At 48.0% G+C, this 21,954-nt stretch overlaps 1 long non-coding RNA gene across 1 annotated transcript; it reads left to right on the forward strand.

Moving 5' to 3' along the window:
• Window positions 1–3,445: 3,445 nt before the first annotated feature.
• Window positions 3,446–12,341, forward strand: LOC132657595 (uncharacterized). Its single transcript, XR_009596001.1, has 2 exons — window positions 3,446–5,056; window positions 8,882–12,341. It is a non-coding gene; the product is annotated as an uncharacterized LOC132657595 (long non-coding RNA).
• Window positions 12,342–21,954: the final 9,613 nt, after the last annotated feature.

The following is a 21,954-nucleotide window of genomic DNA, read 5'->3' on the forward strand; positions in this document are numbered from 1 at the left end:
CCCCAGGAAAGCCCTTGAGAAGCACGTTAAGTCTTTATAAAATTGTTTTCCAAACTAGTTATCTAATTTCTCTTCAAATTCCTCTTTCATTTTCTCCATCACTTATTGTTGGCCAATTGACCACTTTTTAAATTGGTTATCTTTATTAGTCTTCTTCAAAATTATGAGATAATAAGCTAGTCCTAAGTCTGTGATGTGAACCCCAGAGTTCAAATACAATTTTAGTGGAAGGCGTGGCTGATGGGAAAAGTAGGTCAGATAGCTCGTGATAAACTGCTCCCAAGAAGGGATTTTGGACCCATCCACAGTGGACACTTTTCCTCATTCTGACTTTATCAATTTGCTGCACACAAAGTTCCTGATGAGTTCACTGTAATTTTATCACAACTGTTCTTGGAGGTGATCATTCCTGGGACATAATTTAACTCAGGGGGTTTATAATTGGGCTACGGGCCAAAATATATGGGGAAAAAAATATCTCACCAGGATGCCTGGAGATCCTTGGTTTAAATATTTTGGCAACCCAGTGCTCGGCAGAGGAATCCAACACAATTTTTTGAGTCCTCTTCCTTTCATAAGCAATGAGTTCACACGTGGGTCTGGGTGTGTGGTTCAGAGAAGAGTCCTTGGATTCCAGTTAAGCTTCGTGGAAGAACGAGTCTGGTTGCCGCCTTTACGTCTGAGGCTCTAGTTCACACTCCTTTGGCTTATTTCTAAGTGTTTTTATTTTCTAATAAAAAATTAGTTCTTTCTGAAGATGTACATATATACAATGGAATATTAGTCAATCATAAAAAAGAAAAATGGTGCCATTTGCAGCAACATGGTTGGGACCGGTCTGAGTGAAGTCAGACAGAGAAGGTGAAATATCGTGAGACATCCCTTATGTGGAATCTTAAAACAATAATACAAATGAACTTACAGAAAGTCAGATAATGAACTTCTGGTTGCTGGGAGGAACGATGGGGGAAGGGGATGGAGTCTGGGATGGACATGGACACACTGCTGCATTTAACATGGATCACCAACAAGGACCTGCTATTCAGCACAGGGGACTCTGCTCCGTGTTATGTGGCAGCCTGGATGTGGGGGGGAGTTTGGGGGAGAATGGACACGTGTGTGTGTGGCTGAGTTCCTTTGCTGTTCACCTGAAGCTATCACAGCATTGTTTCTTAATCATCTATCTCCCGATACAAAATAAAAAGTTTTTTTTTTTTTTTTTTTTTTAATCACTTCCTTCTTCTGAGAGGTCATCTCATCAGGGCTTAAAGTTCTTCTGTCTGGTGGAATGCTTTGTCTTAAAAAAAATTAGCTTGGTGCTCAGTAGGCAATGATGGTGTCTTTCATCTGCCATTGTAGGAACAGGGGGATTAGTCCTTTTCTTTTTTCGGGGGCGGGGAGGAGGGTAATGAGTTCATGTTGGGAGCACCTGGTAACTACTAACCGCTGGTTACAAACATTTGTTTCTTTTGTTTCTTTCACTGACTTGAGAGACCTTTCTGAAACACTGCCTGTGCTGAGGACTTAGCCTGAAAGGGCAAGAAGAGGAAATACTTCTTGTAGGTGAAGGCTGATGGTGAGGCTGGGCTTCCTAGAGGGACAGGTCATCTCCCAGGATGAAGCTAGTGGTGGACATGTGGCCTGAGGGGTGACAGAAGCGATGTTCTGGCCTGTCTCACTTCCCATCCTCTGCTTTCCTGCTTAGACTTGCTCCCGCTGGCTGAATCCAAATGCAGCCACTGGCAAAGGATCTGGAGGACCACGGAGGTTAGCCTCTCAGGCAGACAGAAGGGCAGAAATGGATACGGTTGGGGAAGCAAAGAAGGGACTAAGGGAGGTGTGATTGATCCCAGCGAAGCCTCCACACTGAGCTTCCTTTCTCAAGCCCCCTTTCCCAGCCATCGCTGTGCAGGCTTCTCCCCAGCGGTGGACCCCGCTGCTCAGTACGCGGACTTGTTTGGCTTTCTTCGCTTCCTCTCGGCATCTCTCCTGTTCTCTGGCTTCTCTTCCAGTTCTCTATTCTTAACCTTCTCTCCTCATCCTCTCTTGCTCAGCATCTCTCCTATCCTTGGAGCCAGTCTCAGCCTAACAAAAGCCCTAAACCTCCACTGAAAATCCCAAAGAGCTCTTTCATGAACTTTTTTTTTTTTTTTTCCAGTGAAAGGAGATGGATTCAGGAGGACAGTTCCAATTTTGAAATGGAGAGACTTGCATAAGACGGTCTTTTCAGGCTATGACTATTGGTCTTGATGATCAAAAAGAATCACGATGTACTACTTACATTATGTAGTAAGAAAAAAAAAAAAACCAAAATATTTTTTGAAAGGCAAAAGAAAGCCCCATAAATATTGTATATCTTTTGTCAGAAAATGATCGTCGATATATTTTCTCATTTCCTTTGATCATCCTTTTTGGGTCTGCTGTTTTCAATTTCTAAGGCTGGTTACACCACTCAAGTGACTCATGGAACCCTCCTGAGAGTCGTATTTCAGGTTGAATGAAATGAAGACATTCCAGTTGCTACACAGGATGCCTGTGGGCTGACAGCTGTCACATATCAATAAATCAGACTCTTATTAAGAATTATTGGTTATTAATCACCCCAGTCCCTGAATATGAATATGAATTCCTTATTGCTGTGCTAACAACTTTCAAAACATACACTTATGTCTTCCATCTGAAAGAGGAGAACCTGTTTCCCTTTCAAGACAGAAATTGATTTCTTTGGTTAGGTTAGTACACTGCCCATGAATTTAACAGTTCCACAGTGCGCTGAGCTCTGAGAGGCTAGTGGTTCATATAGACGTGGGATTGGGTTTCAGAACCTTGAAGCCTGAGCTGCCCCACTGTAGACGCTGAGTGACAGTTGGGCACAGAATCCACACTAGTCCTGGGTTTGTCTTTTACTATTAAAAAATGTCTGCATGCGCTGTGTCAACAGCTTGTAAATTCATAATTGGGGAGGCTACTGCGGTAGGTGCCCACAGCGTGTCGATGTCAGGCCCAGAGGGTCCAGTTAGGGTGGAACGTAAAGTGATGTGCGGCAGCGAATGGACACGAGATCACTCACGTGCTGGGGGGACTGTCTTTGAAGCCGCACTGTGTTCTGTGAAATTGGAGGAATGGCTCCCCAAATAACACTGGCTTCACTGTGTGGCCATATTAAGGGGCCAAAGCAGTCATGATGAACTGAACGCAGGTCCTTCTGAAGCTTCTCCAGATCGGATTAGATGGAGGGCTGCTCAAGCGTGAGATACCTTCCCGCCTCCTCTGCTACACGTCCGGACCCTTGTCAACGTGCCTGCAGCGCCATTTCCACGCGGAAGCTGCGATCTGCTTCCGGTGAGCTTGGCGTCCTTCCCGGAGGTGAGTCACGACTGCCTCCGGGGCGGAAGCGGTCTCTCCGGGGCGGAAGCGGTCTCTCCGGGGCGGAAGCGGTCTCTCCGGGGCGGAAGCGGTCTCTCCGGGGCGGAAGCGGTCTCTCCGGGGCGGAAGCGGTCTCTCCGGGGCGGAAGCGGTCTCTCCGGGGCGGAAGCGGTCTCTCCGGGGCGGAAGCGGTCTCTCCGGGGCGGAAGCGGTCTCTCCGGGGCGGAAGCGGTCTCTCCGGGGCGGAAGCGGTCTCCGTCCCGCCTCTCTGCTTTCTCAGTGTTCCCAGTTACTAACTGCCATTTCCCTGTTGCCAGAGCTTGCACTCTTTGTGTAAGTCAGAATTCAAGCTGTCCTCTGTGTCTGCTGCTTTTTACTCACCCAGCAGTTTTACATTATGACCCCCCCATGGCCAAAGGGTCAGCCTGTACCCATTGCGTTAGAAGGCAAGGCCTTACCCCTGGACTGCCGGGGAAGTTCCCGGCCCCGGCCCTCTTACAGTCTTGTTGAGGAGACACGTAACTAGGCAAGCAAATATATAGAATCATTTTAGACGGGGCTGTGGAATACGAAGGAAGTAAAATAGGGTGACGTTACAAGATAGCTTGGTGGGAGTAGGGGGGTTACTACACGAGATGGTTTCTCTGAATAAGCTATTTTAACGCTGAGACTCAAAGAAGGAGAAAGAGCCAGCCATGCAGTGACCTGGAGCAAGAATGCACCAGGTAAAGGCACTGCAGCTGCAAGAAGCCTCCAGGCAGGAGTGAGTTCGGTTTGTTGAAGGAACAACAAGGGTATCAATGGAACCAGGATGGAACATGCTTAGTGAGCAAGAGATTATGTCAGAGTGCATTGGGCCTGGGCTGCGTACCCCACGATGGGGTGTTTTGACTTTATTAAGTATATCCATCCAACTGCACAGCCTACATTTCTTCACTTCCTTCCTTATCTTAGGTATCACGGTTCACTGTTTTAATCTCTCCCTTGAAAACATCTTCCCTTTTTATATTAGTTAGCTGTTGCTGTGTAACAAATTATACCAAAAAAAATTTTAGGGGTTCTTGGACAGTTCTGTCTGGCAAGACTGCAGTCAAGATAACTAAGTTGTTTGAAGGTGTGAATGGGTGGGAGGCAGGGGACTCATCTCCAAGCTGACTCACGCGCAGGCCTGGTGGTCAGTCCTGGTTGCTGGCAGGAGGCCTCGGTTGTGTGTCTTGTGGACCTCTACACAGGACGCCTTGAGTGTCCTCATGACGTGGTGGCTGGCTCCCCTCAGAGAGAGTGATCCAGGAGCGTGCAAGGTGAAAGTCACAGTGCCTTTTCTGACCCAGCCTTGGCAATCACACACCACCACTTCTCAACGCTTACTGGTCATCCTGATTCACGTAGGACAGCAGAGGCCCCACACGGGCAGCTTGTTGCTCTGCACCTTCTAAGGATGAACGCAAACTGATGCGGTGTCTACCATTTTCATGTTTTATTTTTTTCTGATACTCACTTGAAGATATAAATCGCAGAAATGGAGAACCTGTGCCCTGGGGTCACAAAGAACACTGGGCTGAAAGACGAGGTTTACCACTCCTGGGCCTGTGACCTGCGGCGCATTCCTTAACCTTGCCAAGCTTCCATCTCCTCATCTGAACACTGGAGGCCATTCCACCTCACCGCCCATGGTCGAATGAAAACCAAAGTGAGCTGATGCTTTAAAACAAACTTAAAAATAGACAGCTAGCGGGAAGCTGCTGTGTAGCACAGGGAACTCAGCTCAGTGCTCGGTGATGACTTACGTGGGGGGATGGGCGGGAGGCTCCAGAGGGAGGGGACGCCTGTGCGTAGAGCTGACCCCCGCTGTTGCACAGTGGCAGCCAACACAGCACATCGTTAAAGCACGTGTCCTCCCCTTAGGCATGAATGAGGAAGGAATCTCTGGCACATGGCTGTGTCTATCACACATACACAAGCCTCGCTCTGAAGTCAGTGACACTGTATTAATTTGAGAAACTGTGTTGTTACACATTCACTTCTGCTCAAATCAAGGAAATAAGCTAAGTTTTGATGAAAAATAAATGAAAGACATCCAAACAGAAAATAAAAACAGATTTAGCTGTAATAATTGTCACACAGATTTTCAGTATATGTGATCAGCCACAGTCCTTGCTCTTACTCCTTTTTTTATTACCACAGAATGCAGTTATTCCTTGAAATATTTCACAGAGCTTGGTGATTTCACGAAGTTCAGCCTGCAGTCAGTTTAGATTGAAGAGACAGTGGACTTGGTGGTCTGGCTGACCCCCTGTAACGCATATTCAGGATGCCAGACATTCAGACCTGTCATAAGAATTTCCCCTTCAGTATGGTAAGATTTGGCAGGCTCGCTGTTTGTCCTCAGATGAGCCATGAGTCAAGCATTGGGCCAGCTCAATAGGAGCATCCAAGTTCAACTCCAGTGCGAAATCTAATCAGCACTCAGAGTCAAAGGATGAGCTGGTGGTTCAGGTATTTATATCAGAAGGTGTTAAAAGATAATTTGGAACATGGTGGAGGATAAGAAACGGGACTTCAATTCCATTCCAGAATGACATTTCTTGACAGTCTTCTAGGAAATGAAGTTAATTAACTTTTGAAGATCATTTTTTTTTTCAACTAAGGTTTTTGCTGGACGTGAGTTTCAACTAAGGTTTCAATGGACATGAGTTTGAGCAAACTCCAGGAGTTGGTGATAGACAGGGGAGCCTGGCGTGCTGCAGTTCATGGGGTCACAAAGAGTCAGACACGACTGAGCAACTGAACTCAACTGATGTACTAGACACTAGGCTGGGTTCTAGCAAAATAGCTAAGACCAAGTATGCCTGAATCCCAACTCTGACGGTGTGCGAAATTTAAGTCAGCAGCTAGAGAGCGCATAGCCCTTTTTATTCTGTTTGATGGCTTAACTTTCTACAAGTTGCTACAAACTTGAGGAATTTCCATCCATATGTTCAAGTGAATACTAGTCTTTGTGGCAGTTATAACATTTGTACCCAGTTAATCAGCGACCTAATTATTCAACAGCAGATAAAAATGTATTAACTTGTTGAGACACACATGTCTCCTGAAGCCAATGTTTAGAACTAAGTTATCAACGTATTTTGAGCAATAATGTCATGATCACAAATCATTTTTCTCAGTTGTCTTTCTGAGGGCTAATATGAGATCCCTGGGAACTGTTTGTATTGCAAGATAAACACATTGATAATGAATAGATTCTCAAGGCAATTTCCAAGACTGGTGTGGAAATCTATACATTCCCTTAGCTCTGTTTGCTTCAAAGGCAGGTGGAATTCCTTCTGAATTGGGTAAATGGAATGCATTCTGTAAACTGCCCCTTTTGTTACAATTAGCTCGGTAGCTCCTGTGGTTCCTAATTTGGTCAGTCCCATTTGACCCAACAAGCCAATTCTTTGTTCAACTGCTAATCCATAGTGCAGATTTTAATCTCCAACAATTAAGAACTCATCCCTACATATCTTGGATAGTTCAGGACTGCCAGTATGGGCATTTTTACAGCTGTGTGTATAGGTCTCTAGGGAGACAATACACGTTTGTGAAATGAATGCATGCTCCTTTTCGTTTTCAACTCAATGACTGGCCTTTGCGTCTAACACTGGAAATTTTGTACCATACTTAAGTGATATCTCAACAGAGCAAGACTGCAGCATGAGCAGAGTTCTCAGCTGGGGTGACTCCACCTCCCAGGGGACATTGGCAACGTCTGGTGGCATCCTTGGCTGTCACCGTCGAGAGAGGTTGGTGTTGGCCTCTAGCAGGTAGGGACCCTGGGATACTACTCAGTATTCTGCAGCGCACAGGACAGCAGCTCTGTAACAATTATTTAGCCTTAATGTCACTAACGCTGCTGCTGAGAATCGAGGACTCACCAGGGTGCATGTTAGTCGCTCAGTCGTGTCCGATGCTTTGTGACTTGTTGGACTGTAGCCCACCAGGCTCCTCTGTCCATGGGGTTCTCCAGGCAAGAATACTGGAGTGGGTTGCCATTTCCTTCTCCAGGGGATCTTCCTGACCCACGGATCGAACCCGGGTCTCCCGTATTGCAGGCGGATTCTTTACCATCTGAGCCACCAGAGAAGTCCAATTCACCTGGGTGGGTCTAGATAATTGTATTTAAAAAACAAAACTATTTTATACAAAAGAGAAAACAAGTTCCTTAATTTCTCCAAACCTGTTTACTGATGTGTGCCCTGTGGTTGGTAACAGTAATGACTTCTTGCTGTTGCTGTGCGTTTAAGACGTGGGGCGATTCCCTGGTGGTGCAGTGGTTAGGACTCTGTGCTTTGACTGCCAAGGGTCTGGCCTCGATCCCTCAGGGAACTAAAGGTCCCATAAGCTGTGTGGCACAGCCAAACAGATAAGTAAATTAGGTAATATGTACGGACTGCGGGCTATACTGCTGGCACAGGGTGAGCCCTTCGGTCGACGACTCTTACCGTTATCATCATTAGCTTCTGTAGAGGAGGACAGTGATACCCGCCTCTGAGACGCCCACCACCAGGGTTCGTCTCTCCTGTGGTCTCCCACACTGAGCAGGACAGGCCTCTATAACCGACAGGGTAGTGCAGAAATGACTTGTGTGACTTCCAAGCTTACGTCCTAAAAGAAAATGTGGCTTCTGCCATGCTCTCACTGGGAGGGATCAGCTGGGCTCTAGGTCCGTGTGAGAAACCCTGCAGAGACGTCTTGCTGCCTCACGAGGGAGCCATCCTGGGAGGGTTCCTCCAGCCTCAGTCGCGCTTTGGGTGGGGGGAAACGTAAATGACCTAAACTGACCCAAGAAGAAAAAGAAAACCTGGATAGACCAATAATCAATATAGCAATTGGTGCAGTGGCCAAACGCCTCCATGCCCATACCAGGGCGGGCTCCGCAAGTGTGGAACCTTCCCCAGGCAGGCGCATGGGACCCCCAGCTTAGACGGGCACTTGGTCTAATGCTTTGTGCCACTATCTTGAAATCCTTAAATCTTTTTAAACAGGAAGTTCCTCATTTTTAGTTGACACTGGATCCTGCAAATTCTGTAGCCAGTCCTGCCCACGCCTGGGTAGTTTTATAGGTTTTATAACTTTTAAAGTATTGATAATCTAAAGCCTTTTAGGAAACAGGAAAAGAAAGCAAGTTACCTGGTTTATTTTAGAAGACTAGCATAATTTTCAAGCTTCCAGGATCTCTAGAACAAAGTCATTTAGACGTGTAGGGATAAAATGTGATTTCATCAGATCGGCCATCAGAACATGAGTACCAGAGTCACTCATTACCAAGGAAGGTTGATACTGACCTCCACATATGAACTGTCCTTTCCTCCAGTGAAGTTGTTTTCTAATTTTTTTTTTTTTCCTGATTCTAACTAGGAACATGTTGGACAAACTTATCCCAAGTTCATTCCAGGCTAGTTGATGAGTTAACTATTTTAAGCTCTTCCGGTACTTGTAGACTTTTAAAGCCTTAATGTGATTTTTTTTGCAGGTCACTTGCCTGTGAACCATGGAAAAAATTGGCAAATTGAATGGATGTTTGTCCAAAGTCAGACTCAGCACCTTTATCCAGAAACTCTAAGAAAAAAAAAAAAAAAAGATGAAGTTTGTCTCAGGAATTTCATGAAGACCGCAATGGCAGCATACTCTCTGGGTCTATGGTTCTGATCTAGTCAACAGTGTCTTCAGAAGGCAGTTCTGAGCTCGTCTTGTGGCCTTATGATTCTAGTTGCTCGTTTTAGTTAATCATCTGCTTCTGTTATTTAACACAAACCAGAATCCACTTTGGGAGAAGGCAATGGCACCCCACTCCAGCACTCTTGCCTGGAAAATCGCATGGATGGAGGAGCCTGGTGGGCTGCAGTCCATGGGGTCATGAAGAGTCGGACACGACTGAGCGGCTTAGCAGCAGCAGCAGCAGGAGCAGCAGAATCCATTTTGCTGATGAACCAGAACCATCAGCGCTGCCATTCTTGCTCACTTCCGTGTTTCCTGCCTTATTTTCTTTTATTCATTTTCAACGAGAAGGTAACTCATATGCGGGTTTTTTCAACTGCCGAAAGGTACCTGACATTAAAAATCTCAGAACGTTTCAGAGAACAATGACGACAGATAATTTCCTACCATTCAGGTGTTAAAAAAAGAACTAATCAATCCAAGCTTGCAAGGTGGGATGAGCTTGTCTCTGTAGAGAATGATGCTGTGGGGAGCAGAGAACTTCCAGAAGGGAATAAGGAGCAACTCTTGCAATGTGAGAATAGAACGGCTTTATCCTTAACAGACATACAATATAATTGGATGTAATAGGTATTTGTTGGATAAACAGTGCCTGACACTGTTCTGACGGTTGATTTGGGACTTAACTAGGCTCTTTTCTCAAGGGGGCTTCCCAAGTGGTGCTAGTAGTAAAGAACCCCCCCTGCCAATGCAGGAGGCAAAAGAGAAGTGGCTTCCATCCCTGGATCTGGAAGATTCCCTGGAGGAGGGCATGGCAACCCACTCCAGCATTCTTGTCTGGAGAAGCCCATGGACAGAGGAGCCTGGAGGGCTACAGTCCATGGGGTTACAAGAGAGTCAGGCAAGACTGCAGTGACTTGACATGCACAGACTTCTTTTTGGAGTTTCCTTTTTAATAGGAGACTACCCTCATTTTCTTGCCGTGTGGACACCCCAACACAGACACTCATAAAACCAACAGAAGAGAGTTTGCTGGTAGGACCAACGTGACAATCCTTTCTGACAAAATCAGGGGGTGACACCCCAGCACCCTTGACACAGCCCGTCAGAAGCCAGTCTTGCCCGTCCTTCCAGGGGGTTATTTACAGATGTGACTCACAGGAGGTGGGAAGCACAGAGGCCACCTCCGTGTCTCAGCTCCACAGCTGCCAGGGTCCAGCCCCGGTGGATCCAGGGTGATTCGAAGGTGGGGGGACGGAGTCGGCGTCTTTGGAAAAATACATATTTAATCACAGATAGAGAGAGATTAGAAACAGATAGTGTAGTAGAAAGATTAGTGGAGAAAAAGAGGCTGAATAACTTGGATTACGTGGAATAGTATCCATGCTCCAGATGGGAATTCAGCCAGAAAAACGGGAGCAAGAAAGAAGCGACATGGGGGAATCAGTCTTTCCGGAAACTGATCCCATTTCTTTATTTTTGGGTTTGCTTATATACCTTTTGTTACACATAGGGATGAATACAGAGTCACGCGGGGTCAGCAGTCCTGACCTTTATCAAAATCAGGTGCTTCACATAAATGTATAAAAAAAAAGGTCTTAGGAATATTACATCATCTTCTGGCCATGAGTGAGACCTGCTGACATTTTATGATCCTTTCTTTCTGATAACCAAAAACTTATTTTTCCAAGGGTGTTTTTTCTTAAACCAGGCACCACCCTCCAAATAAAGTTACATTCCTATAGGGTGAGGGTGTAGTGAGTTACAATCAAGAAAGGAATTTATTTAACCCAAGGTTAACATGATTAGTCTTAAAGGTTAATACTTATTTCTCCTATATGCTTAAAGGTTAATACTTATTTCTTCCTATATGCTAGTTATATTCATTATAAGAGTAGGGAACATGGAGATTTAGCAGCAAACATCAGCCCAACAAATGAAAATCCTTTCACCAATGCTCCCCTTAAGATCTATTTAGTCTTAAGATATGATAAAGTTACATTCTTACATAGCAAGGACACAGTGATTTATAACAAAGTACAGTGATCTATTACAAAAGAGAAAATCCATTAACTCAAAAAGTCTAGTATTGCTAACATCAAAAACTACTATATTTCCTTTGCTATGCTCCAAATACATTGATTAATATATTCCCAGGTGCCTAAGGATATGGAGGCCTGGCGGCAATCATTGACTCAACAAGAAGAAAAAGCCCTATGCTAATTAAGACTCTCAAAATACTCCAAAACTCTCTGTGCTGTTTATGGTTGAGAGGTAGTAAACAATCATGTGGCAGGAGTATGGATAATCCTGTCACACAAGCTAGTCTGTCAGCAGAGAGGTTTGACCTGAGACATCCTTGTTCCACCCAGAGCAGGGAATTAGCAGCAATCATTGACACAACAAATGAAGAGACTCTTCACCAATATAATTCCTAACCAACTATACTAATAATTTCTAACTCCCCAAAAGATTTTGCCTTTAGTAAGTCTAAAACATCTCGTGCCTCTCAGGTTGGGAGGCTGTAAACAATCACATGTGGCCGGACAAACCTATACAGGCGGGCTAGATAACCTTCAGAGGAGTCTGTAAGCTGAAACACTCTTGTCACGCCCAGGAATTTTTATTGCTTTGGAGCTGCACGTTTACTCCTTCTCCGAGAGAAACAGTTATGGGGGAGAGCCCCCCGTTAAGTCAGAGGTGTAGGTGAGAGCATAAAACAGACTCTGGTTTTGGGGTTAGATGCTCGGGAACAGGGGGTTTCCTGAGGCTTGATCACGCCTTTGTGTATGCCAAGCCTCCTTCCTCATGACCTTTGCCATGGGCGGAATTCCTCACGCTGGCCCCCGGCACACAGCCAAACCTCCTGGGGTCAAATCCCGCTCCGTTGCATATGAGTTCCAAGAATCATAAGCAGTTATGACTCTCCCAGCCTGTTTCCTCATCTGTGAAATGGAGCATCTACTCGCCCCTTCTTCCAGGGTTATTAAATTCAAGCAGTTCCTCAATCGCACAAACGCTGGGGCAATTTTCTTGCTGGCGGCCTGACATCACTCCGTATCACCTCCCTTTAAAATGTAAACCCCTGGTCGGGGGACTAAGATCCCACCTGCCTCGTGTCGCAGCCAAAAGATTTTTAAAAATATAAAATGTAAATCAACTTACTTAAAAAGCAAATTTAATAGTACTCCTGGAAATTTTTAAGTAGTTAGTATTATTATGGAAGATAATTGTAAGCACACATTAACAGGAATAAAGATTACTTGTGTGCAAAATTTTTGTGTCCAAAATTCATCTTGCACATCATCTGTGAAGGCTGTGTTTGCCCCCTTGAGTGGTTGGGGCCAAGAGGGAAGCGTGCAAAAACCCTGAGCTCAGCTGCGCTCACGGACACACCAAACTCACACCCATCTGCAGAACAGTCATCAGAGAAAAACACCAGAGCCAGCACAGATCTTCCACAACTAAAGACATAAAGAAGGAACCACGGCGAGACGAGGAGGGCAGACCCACGCACAGTCAGCGCAGGACCCCCCGAAGCGGGGCGCGGTTACACCGCGGGCGTTCTCCCATGGGAGCAGAGCTCGGAGCCCATAGGGCTCTCCAGCCCCGGGTCCTGCCCTGGGGAGAGGAGCCCTCGGAGCCTATGGCTTTGAAGGCTGGCAGGGCTTAACTTTGGGAGCCCCCCAGGACTGGGGGAAACAGAGGCTTCCCTGGTGGTCTGGCGGTGAAGACTCTGCCTCCCCACTCAGGGGACTCCGGTACCGTCACGAGCATAGAGCCCTCGCCCAGCAATGGAAGATCCCACAAGCTTCATGCAGTTAAGACCTAATGCAGCCCAAACTGACTAAATACATTTTTTTTTTTTAAAATGGGTGCATATGATTCAAACGTTTTGCAACAACAGTGAAATGGCCCACAGCCACTCACGTGCCCCTGGCCTTGTGCAAAAGCAGCCAGTGGGCTCGAGCTGGGGCCGGGCTCCCCACGGGTCCTGGAGCGCATCTCAGGAGGCGGGCACAGACGCCGGCGGCGGGGGACACCCTTAGGACCATGTGGATAGTGCTGCTTGTTGGCCGCAGCGCTGGGGGCCTCCCTCCTGCCTGGGGGAAGGCCAGGCCCAGTGGACGGCCTGTGGGCACAGCGTGGACACCTCAGGCCACGTGACTAACCGGCCAGGCACCCAGCCCCCCCTGCCAGCAGGGGGGCTGCCTAGAGACCCCCGAGCCCACAGTCCTGCCCCCGGAGTTCAGGCATCAGTTCCAGAAGCCCCTCCATGTCTGGCCCTGCCCTCCAGAGAGCTGGCTGTTTGTGTCCGGCAGGCCTCAGCCACCAGGGGGCAGGTGCCAGATGCAAGAAACACTATGATCTCAGGCCTAACTAATTAATTAAAAAAACCCAGCAGAATCTGTCTTGCCACGTGGAGGGACTAAGACCCCACAGGCCAAGGAGCACCGCAGGCCACAACTACCGCAGCCCGGAGCTCCGGAGCCTACGCGGCACAAGCAGAGGGTCTGTGCACGGAACTGAAGGTGCCGCGTGAAGCAGCCGAGGCCGAGAAGTGACTGTGCCAATGAATTTCTGTCTCGGCTGCACTGACGTTTGCGTTTCCCTTTTGCACCGGCGTCTCTGGTTTCCGCGGGCGGCTGCCCTAGTAGCAGTGTGCGGGCCTCTGGCTGCAGTGCCTTCTCTGGGCAGAGCACGGGCTCCAGCACGTGGGCTGCAGTCTCTTGGGCCCTGGGCTCTAGAGCCAGGCTCGGCAGCTGTGGTGCACGGGCTTAGTTGCCCTGCAGCATGAGCGATCTTCCCAGACCAGGGGTCAAACCCGCGTCCCCTGCATCGTCAGGCAGATTCTTATCCACTGCACCGCCAGGGAAGTCCAATAAATAAATATGCATTAAAAAAATAAGATAAGTGAAATTTGTTAGTGCACAATAAGCTCAAAAAAGAATAAAACCCACTATCCCCCAGCTGGGGGGTCCAGCTGAACCCTGGCTCTGACCTCTTGCAGGTAAACACAAGCTTCGGGATATCCCAGACCCCATACTCCGCTGTGTCAGGAACTAGCCCCTCCACGAGTGAGCTGACACCAGCTTGCGTCCCTGAGCCACACAACCAGACTCCAGGACCCAGCTCTGCCTGCCAGTAGTCTGGAACTTACCCCAAGTCCTGGCTTCAGCCACCAGTGGGCGGGCAACAGCCCCTCAGGGAGACAGCGTAAGCCCTGGGGGGGTCCCTGGGATTCCGCAGGCAGCTGCTCCATGATCCCGGCCCACCAAGCAGCAACCACCAGCCTCTGCACAAGGCAAGGCCTGGCAATCAAGCAGAATGGGGGTCAACCACGCCTCCCAGACCACCCGCATAGTCGGCCCTCCACAACAGAGGGGCCCACACAGCGCTCGTTGGGGAGCGGCTGGGGCATAGAGCTGGGCTGACTAGAGGGGTGTGCGCTGCTGTGTACTAGGTTGCCTCCTGCAAAAAGCCACCTCTCCAAGGCTGGAGACACCAAGGCTCATTGTAGTGGAGATGACGACAGTTAGAGAGAGAATACTGAAAGATACCATGGCCCACGGTAGTGGAGATGACGACAGTTAAAGCAAAGAGAAAATACTGAAACAACGAGGGGAAAGCAACAGATACCAGACAAGAGGCTCCCGTGGGGCTACGGCCGATCTGTCAGCAGGAACTGGGCAGGCCAGAAAGGAGTGGCATGACATACTTAACGGGAATGGAAAGGGCTATTTAAAGAGATGAAAGGGAATAATCTACCCCCAAGAATATTCTACTCACCAAGGCTCTTGATCAGATTCGATGGAGAAATCAAAAATTTTACAGACAAGCAAAAGCTGAAAGAGTTCAGCTCCACCAAACTGTCTTTAGGAGAAATGGGGGCCTTCCCTGGTGGGCCAGTGGCTGAGGCGCTTGCTTCTGATACAGGGGGCCCAGGCTCAACCCAGTCAGCGAGCTAGAGCCCACAGGCCGCACCCGAGGTCCTGTGTGCCTCAGCCAAGACCCGGCGTTGCTAATAAACAGATCAATATTAAAAGAGAAAAGGAAATGCTCTAAGAGAAGGAGAAAAGGTCACTACTGGAGACAAGAAAAGATGGAATGGAAAAGCTCCTGGTAAAGCTAGGAGAGCACACAGTGAAGGGAGAAAGCATCTGCATACAAAGCGTGCAGGGAGGTCAAAGACAAGAGGAGACAGAATCACTTCTACCCACAATAGGCAGTTAGGGGATACACAAAACAAGTAGATGCATATTAAAAATGGTAATGATGAGGAGAGGACAAATCCACGGTTGTTAAACATGTACTTAAAATTAGGAGCTTAAAGCTCAACATTCAGAAAACGAAGATCATGGCATTCGGTCCCATCATTTCATGGGAAATAGATGGGAAACAGTGGAAACAATGTCAGACTTTATTTTTGGGGGCTTCAAAATCACTGCAGATGGTGACTGCAGCCATGAAATTAAAAGACACTTACTCCTTGGAAGGAAAGTTATGTCCAACCTAGGTAGTATATTCAAAAGCAGAGACATTACTTTGCTGACTAAAGTCCGTCTAGTCAAGGCTATGGTTTTTCCAGTGTTCATGTATGGATGTGGGAGTTGGACTGTGAAGAAGGCTGAGCGCCAAAGAATTGATGCTTTTGAACTGTGGTGTTGGAGAAGATGCCTGAGAGTCCCTTGGACTGCAAGGAGATCCAACCAGTCCGTTCTGAAGGAGATCAGCCCTGGGATTTCTTTGGAAGGAATGATGCTGAAGCTGAAACTCCAGTACTTTGGCCACCTCATGCCAAGAGTTGATTCATTGGAAAAGACTTTGATGCTGGGAGGGATTGGGGGCAGGAGGAGAAGGGGACGACAGAGGATGAGATGGCTGGATGGCATCACTGACTCGATGGACGTGAGTCTGAGTGAACTCCAGGAGTTGGTGATGGACAGGGAGGCCTGGCGTGCTGCAATTCATGGGGTTGCAAAGAGTCGGACACGACTGAGTGACTGAACTGAACTGAACTGAAAATTAGGAGAGCAGCAAATGACAAGTCATGTACACATATATGCTGCTGCTGCTGCTGGTAGGTCGCTTCAGTCGTGTCTGACTCTATGTGACCCCAGAGACGGCAGCCCACCAGGCTCCCCTTCCCTGGGACTCTCCAGGCAAGAGCACTGGAGCGGGCTGCCATCCCTTCTCCACTGCACATACGTGCTGTCATATAAAGCCTGACAGGAGGGGCTTCCCTCGTGGTCCAGTGAGGAAGACTGGATTCCCGTGGTTCCAGTGAACGTGGGTTCCCAACATGTGGGCCCTGGTTCAGTCCCTGGTCAGGGAAATAGACCTGGCATAGCCAAATAAAATAAATAAATGTTAAAAAAAACCCTCATAGTATCCACAAGCCAAAAATCCATAACAGAAATACACACAAAAAAGAAAAAGGGGTAAATAAGCACCCTTAATGAATACAGGGATAAAACATCAACGTTGCTGTTGCTGCTAAGTCGTGTCAGACTCTTTGAGACCCCCGTGGACTGTAGCCTGCCAGGCGTCTCTGTCCACGGCATTTCCCAGGCAAGAATACTGAAGTGGGTTGCCATTTCCTTCTCCAGGGGATCTTGATGACCCACGGATTAAACGCAAGTCTCCTGCATTGCAGGCGGGTTATTTACCACTGAGCAACCAGAGAATACAGTCCCAAGCACTTAATTAGTGCTTAATAAATACAAGCACAGTTCAGTTCAGCCGCTCAGTCCTGTCTGACTGTTTGCAACCCCGTGGACTGCAGCACGCCAGTCTTCCCTGTTTATCACCAACTCCCGAAGCTTGCTCAAACTCATGTCCTTTAAGTCAGTGATGCCATCTAACTGTCTCATCCTCTGTCGTCCCCTTCTCCTCCTGCCCTCAGTCTTTCCCAGCTTCAGAGTCTTTCTAATGAGTCAGCTCTTCCCATCAGGTGGCCAAAGTATTGGAGTTTCAGCTTCAGCATCAGTCCTTCCAATGAACACCCAGGACTGATCGCTTTTAGAATGGACTAGTTGGATCTCCTTGCAGTCCAAGGGACTCTCAAGAGTCTTCTCCAGCACCACAGTTCAAAACCATCAGTTCTTTGGCACTCAGCTTTCCTTACAGTCCAACTCTGACATCCATACATGACTACTGGAAAACCATAGCTTGGATAATATAACATAACATAATTTGATAATATAATATAAGCACAATTAATGCTTAACAATTATGTGTCTGGACTTAGCTTTCCAACCCTTCTCATTGCTGTGTTGCAGGCAACTGTCACCCACCAATCGGGCCTGCACATGTCAGGGGACACCGACTGGCCCCCAGCAGCTGCCACCTGGTGTAAAGAGCCCAGAGCAAATTACAACTACAGCAGCATCCAAACCAAAGGAAGAAACCACCGGATTAAAAATAAAACAAGTGCACATAAAAAACGCAGAACATCTCATTCAAGTGTGTGCAGTTGGTTCTTAATATTAATTTTGACTTCCAGACTTTTCTCCTCCTCATCTCACCTTTCTGCTCAAAGTGTGCAAAAAGTACCTGAAGCCCTTTTGCACTAAAGCAAACACATTTGGGAGGAAAAAGCAGCCAGTGTGCAAATCTTTTCATTGATTTTACAGCATCGGTACTTGGGAGTTGATGCTACTTGGAAAGCCCAGGTGCCAGATGATTAAGCGTTCTGCAGATATGTTTTTGCTGATAAAGGGAGGCTCTGCAGGACGGAACAGTCACGGGCAGCATAAGTGATGATCTCATTTGGGTCAATGTGTGATTCAGGCGATTAGAGAAAGTTCAGCAAGTTAGGCTGAATCACAAACGGAGCCTTGGCTTTCAACCAAAGCTGTTCAACAGGCTTTGCCAAATACATGCTGATAGATTAATTTGGCCCACCCATTTACGCGTTCTCTGAATGCCACAAAGTGTAGGGAAATGAGAAAGGCCTGTGGAGTCAAAGAGATTGGGGTTTGGGTCTAAGTTTTCTGCTTACAGTGTTTTCCTGAGTGAAATACTTGACTTCTCCAAGCTTATTAAAAAATGGGAAGATTCCTAGCTCCCTGGGAAGGCTATCTGAGGACTGGTTGAGACAAGGTGCAGGAAAGGGCCTTGAGCACAATAAATGTTAGTCATCTTCCTTAAATATTGTGCGCTTTGGTTTGTCACTGAAATCCAGTGCAATCCGTGAAGGCCAAAGGGATTGTGCAGCCAGATCCTAAGAGTTGCAAAATGGAGTTTCAAAGTGAGGTGTAAGGGCTTCCCTGGGGGCTCAGCGGGTAAAGAATTCACCTGCCAAAGCAGGGGTGTGGGTTCGATCCCTGGGTCGGGAAGATCCCCTGGAGAAGGAAATGGCAACCCTCCCCAGTATTCTTAATGGGGAAATCCCACGGACAGAGGAGCCTGGCGGGTTGCAGTCCATGGGGTTGCAGAGAGTCGGACATGCCTTAGTGACTAAACAACAACAATCTTTATGAAGGGAGCTGTTTTTCATTTGATCCAGAAATATGAGTTCTGACACTGCCCCTGCCCTGTGCCAAGCGCTGAGCTAGGCACACGCCGAGTTTTCTTATTCCCGGGAGACCGTGTGCACATGAGGTGTTTCAGTCTCCATTTAACAGCCGAGGCCCAGAGAAACTGAGTCAACTCAAGCCACACAGCTAGGAGACGGCGCCTAGAGGATGAGACCCAGCTGAAGTTAACAGGTGCAAATTTGTGTCTTCCCACCAGCAAGGTGGAGTTTACAAGGCAGGGACTTTGAGTGTCTCATTAGAGAAGAGGCACATTGGAGAACTGTGCTCTCAAGTCGGCGGAGAAACGCAAGCCTTGCTTAGAGTTACGATACCTTGCACATCCCTTAAACCATCCACAGGTGAAAGTGAAGTCGCTCAGTCGTGTCCGACTCTTCGTGACCCCATGGACTGTAGCCCGCCAGTCTCCTCCGTCCATGGGATTCTCCAGGCAGGAATACTGGAGTGGGCTGCCATTTCCTTCTCCGAGTTCAGTTCAGTTCAGCTGCTCAGTCGTGTCCTTGTCCAAGGTGCTTTGTAAAGTCATCTCTCAGCAGTCCACCCAGTTAGCATTCCCTCCAGGGCTGGAAGAGGTTGAAAGCAACAGGAAGTGGTTAGCTGGTGTCTCGGGGCTATGCCATATGAAAAAGGGCCTTCCAGGTGGCTCAGTGGCCAAGAATCTGCCTGCCAGTGCCGGAGCCGCAGGAGTCTCGAGTTTGATCCCTGGGTCGGGAAGATCCCCTGGAGGAGGAAATGCAACCCACTCCAGTGTTCTTGCCTGGGAAATCCCACAGACCCGAGCAGCCTGGCGGGCTATAGTCCATGGAGTTGCAAAGTCAGACACAGCTTAGAGACTAGGCACGCAGGCATGTGAAAAGCGCACACCCTCCACTCCTAGAACCACACGGAGGGCGGCGAGGTGCTCACGCTGAGATGCGCAGGGAGAGTGAGACAAGGCCTGGCTCTCACTCCCCGGGTCCCTCATTAGGAGGGCTACTGGAGTCACTGGTTTTCCCTTCCGCCCTCATCAGCCCTCTGCTCTGAGCCAGGGTGATCGAGTCTCGGGGGTTAAAGGTGCGCATAATGCTGCTCTGCTCCACCACCAGCTTACAAGTAGTTGTTATTGTTTAGCTGAACAATCATGTCTGACTCTTTTGTGACCCCAGGGACTGTAGCCCATCAGGTTCCTCTGTCCATGGGCTTTCCATGAATTCCCCGGTGGGTTGCCATTGCCTTCTCCAGGGGATCGTCCCAGCCCAGGGCCTGAGCGCTCATCTCCTGCGTTGCCCGGCGGGTTCTTTACCACTGAGCCACCTGAGAAGCCTTGCTGATAAGCAGTAGTTGCCCTAAATAATGATAAATGAAATAGACAATTTTCTACTATTCAGAAGAGCAGTGCCGATCTTATGTGCAGAACCTTGGCTACAAATGTCAAGGAGATCCCTTGATCTCTCAATTCTCTCCTTCTTCTCCCCTTTTTAAAGTATTTACTTGATTTATTTGGCTGTGCCATGTGCTTTTAATTTCATTTCAATTTCAATTTAATTGACGCTTCAATTAAATTAAAAGACACCTGCTCCTTGAAGAAACGTTATGACCAACCTAGACAGCATATTAAAAAGCAGAGACATTACTTTGCCAACAAAGGTCCATCTAGTCAAAGCTATGGTTTTTACAGTAGTCATGTATGGATGCTAAGAGTTGGACTATAAAGAAAGCTGAGTGTTGAAGAATTGATGCTTTTGAACTGTGGTGTTGGAGAAGACTCTTGAGAGTCCCTTGGACTGCAAGGAGATCCAACCAGTCCATCATAAAGGAAATCAGTCCTGAATGTTCATTGGAAGGACTGATGCTGAAGCTGAAACTCCAATACTTTGGCCACCTGATGGGAAGAGCTGACTCATTAGAAAAGACCCTGATGCTGGGAAAGATTGAAGGCAGGGGGAAAAGGGGTCAACAGAGGATGAGACGGTTGGATGGCATCACTGACTCAATGGACATGAGTTTGAGTAAACTCTGGGACTTGGTGATGAACAGGGAGGCCTGGTGTGCTGCAGTCCATGGGGTCGCAAAGAGTTGGACATGGCTGAGCGACTGAACTGAACTCTGTCGGGTGTTAGCTTTAGCACGTGGGATCTTTTCTTAGTTGTGGCATTTGGAGTCTTTTCTTGCAGCATGTGGAACCTAGTTCCCTGACCCCCTGCACTAGGGGCATGGAGTCTTAGCCACTGGGCCGCCAAGGAAATCCCCTTTTCCCCTCCCCTCTTCTTCCCTCCCCCCACCCCTCTCGACTGCCTGGCCATCACAAAAGCCAGGTGGATTGCATTCCCAATTCATCATCCTGAACTGGTTTACCATTTGTTGTTCAGTCACTAAAGTGAAGTCGCTCAGTCGTGTCCGACTCTTAGTGACCCCGTGGACTGTAGCCCGCCAGGCTCCTCTGTCCATGGGATTTTCCAGGCAAGAATACTGGAGTGGGTTGCCATTTCCTTCTCCAGGGGATCTTCCTGATCAGGATCAAATCCAGGTCTCCCACATTGCAGGCAGACGCTTTATCATCTGAGCCACCAGGGAATCCCGATCAGCCACTAAGTCGTGCCCAGCTCTGCGAGGGTCTGCAGCACGCCAGGCTTCGGGGTCTCTCACCATCTTCCAGAGTTTGCGCAAGTTCATGTCCCGTGAGTCACTGATGGTATCACCTCATTTTCGGCCGCCCTCTTCTTTTGTCTTCAATCTTTCCCTGAAGCATCCATTAGACTTTTGTTCAAGCTGAAAATTGAGGCAGATTTGAGGGAGACAGAATAGCGACTGGAGGAGACATACGGAAAAGCCACAGGCAACTGAGCGGCACAGATGCGAGAGGACAGTCGCCACAGGTCTGAGCTGTGGTCACCTGGGCTGAGCACTGTGCCACCCTTGTCTGCCAGGCCTCGGAGAGGAGGCGGTGAGGCTTGGTTGAGGATGTCAGCAGGATGCCTTTGGGAAAATGTGCCTACACTTATTGGTCCCCATGAAGTTCAGGAGTGTCACTAATCAGTAAAAAACGTTTTTGGTGCAAAGAACAAAGGTTCTTTGAACTCTGAGCCTCAGTCCCCTCCACATCTGTAAAGCAGGGGTAATGTTAGCACATTCTTAAGAGTGAATGTGTTGGCTTCCCAGGTGGCTCAGTGGTGAAGAATCCGCCTGTCGAGCAGGAGATGCAGGTTTGATCCCTGCGTCAGGAAGATCCCCTGGAGAAGGAAATGGCAACCCGCACCAGTATCCTTGTCTGGAGAATCCCATGGACAGAGGCGCCTGGAAGGCTACAGTCCGCGCGGTCACAAGAGCCGGACACGACTGAGCGACTAAACAGCAGAGAGTGAGTGTGTCC

This window comes from Ovis aries, chromosome 13 (assembly GCF_016772045.2).
Source record: "Ovis aries strain OAR_USU_Benz2616 breed Rambouillet chromosome 13, ARS-UI_Ramb_v3.0, whole genome shotgun sequence".
Classification (NCBI taxonomy): domain Eukaryota; kingdom Metazoa; phylum Chordata; class Mammalia; order Artiodactyla; family Bovidae; genus Ovis; species Ovis aries.